The sequence below is a fragment of the Aplysia californica genome, unplaced genomic scaffold, assembly GCF_000002075.1.
Source record: "Aplysia californica isolate F4 #8 unplaced genomic scaffold, AplCal3.0 scaffold00178, whole genome shotgun sequence".
NCBI lineage: Eukaryota > Metazoa > Mollusca > Gastropoda > Aplysiida > Aplysiidae > Aplysia > Aplysia californica.
Genome location: NW_004797448.1, coordinates 491,492 through 493,823, shown reverse-complemented (window position 1 = coordinate 493,823; position 2,332 = coordinate 491,492).

Sequence of the window (2,332 nt, the reverse complement as noted above, 5' to 3'; positions counted from 1 at the left end):
CGCAGCGCCATCTGAAGCAAAGAGCATACTTCCTGCGGACACTTTTTTGGCTGAGTGAACCATCTTGTTATGTACTATCATTGGTTGAGCCTCGCCCAAACCAAATTAGGCATCATGACAGGAAGCCAGCGTTGATGTACAGAGATTGATATTAGTATTAGAAAATGGTCTTTGTTTGTTTTGCGACAGCGCAGCACTGAGGCCCTGTATTGTCTCTTTGAGTTCCATTTTTTAACATTGAAAAATGTCAGTTTGGATCTGCTTGAAACTGATTGAAACGAATTATTATCAGCAAAAAAACTCTTTTTCTTTAATGTCAATTATTGTCCGTCTGACAGAAAATGAATGTTGCCGTTGGTAGTCTCACCTTTGAACGTGAAGGGGGATCTCCTAGCTTATAATGTACATAGATACATGTACTCGTTTTATACGACACGTGGGTGTGCTCTCTCTCTCTCTCTCTCTCCCCCCCTCTCTCTGTCTCTCTCTGTCTCTCTCTCGCGCGCACACACACGCACGAACACGCACACACAAGCACAAACAGCAAACACACAGACGTACACACACAGACATACCGGCACACTCACACATCACCCACTCTCGTGCCGCATTCGATAGAAGGTTCATCTCGCAGTCTTAAACTCAAATACTCTGACAGGAGAGAAATACGTAGAGATCTCCCTTCTCCCACACAACGCCCTCACTCTCAGCTTCCATTTCTCCTTTCGCGGGCACCACAGTGCTGCCTCTCTTTAACGACATCGTCGGGACCACAGAAAATGTCGTTATAGAGAATTGTTGTTATACATGTAGAGAGTTGTCGTTAGAGAGAGTTGTCGTTATAGAAAGTTGCCGTTATAGAGAGTTGTCATTATAGAGAGTTGCCGTTATAGAGAGTTGTCGTTATAGAGAGTTGTCGTTATAGAAAGTTGCCTTATAGAGAGTTGTCGTTTATAGTGAGTTGTTGTTAGAGAGAGACAACCAAAAATATTACTAATGATAATATTTTAAAAAGGAAAAATCGGGACCTGGGCACCATGTCGCTATAAAGAGATGCCGTTATATCGAAGGTCGTTATAAAAAGGCTGCACTGTACATCCGATCCCACTTCCTTTGTTTCTCGTTGCTGTTTGTATGATCTAACATTTTCTTCTTTCATGAGGGTCATTCATAGGAGGATGGCAGTCTGTTCTTTTTCTTTCTTATTTAAAAAAAAAAAAATTTTTTTATTTTTCGATTCCTCAGTGGTAACTCTTTCATGACAAAAACAAAAGAGCTCCCTCGGCTGTAAGCTGGATGAAGGGCAACTACTTATGGGTGTGGTCTCGATCTTGTACACAAGAGACGTGAGTTCATATTGTGTGGGTGACTTTCTGTGGAACATTTCCGTCCGTCTTTCTGCTGGTACAAGAGGTGTCGAAACAAACTGCCGCCTGATTGACCTATAAGGTGTCGATGTGGGCGGTGGTTTAGATCTAGTTGTTTTTTAACTATGAAGATGTGAGTTCGATTCCCACTTTGGAAAATTTACTAGAGATCTACTGTGTCCAGCGTTTCCATCTTGTGCTGAGCTGCCAAAGAGCCTAACTAATGAAGTGTTTCCATGTGTTTGCTGGGGGCTCTCGTGGCCTTGAGGTTACGGTGTTCGCCTCTCATTTAAAGGTCCAGGGTTTGAATCCAGGTAGCAACCGAAAAAAATTCTTCTCTAAACTTGCCTCCTTTCACTTTCTTTCCTGCTCTTTAGCAATGTTCTGTCGTCTGCTTTCGTCTCCACTTTCTGCCCCCACCCCCTCACCTCCTTTCCCCCCTCCTCTGGGCCCCTGACTCTTTCTGCAGCTTTTCTACTGCAACTCATTGGCTCCTTCTTATTGCTGTCTTCAGCCACACCCCTTATGGTAGGAAAGATCTACACCTAGCCTTCTCAGACAAGGGCGAAATATCTCGGAGGTCCCGTGCGCAAGTTGCGCTCGTTAAAGATCTATTGGTGGTCTAAAATCGATAAAAGTAAGCTTCTGCCGCCACCTGGGCAACATTCTAAGTTTCCTACCAACTGAAACATGTTTAATGTGTCCCGCGCGCTCATATGGCCTTATGCAGTTGCGAGCGCTGTAAAACACTTAATCTACCAAAACAAAAACTAACAAACAAAAAATCTGTCTGCTGGGGCGACATGTCTTATTCAGCGCGGTGTGACCCTGCGGATCGAAGCAGGAAAGGTGTTTTTATTTGTCGGATCGGATGACGATTTATTGCTGAGATATGACCCAACGTGTGGTTATTGCTGTCTGCCACTGACCCTGTGTGGTGCTGGGTCAGGGCGGAGCTGAGAATG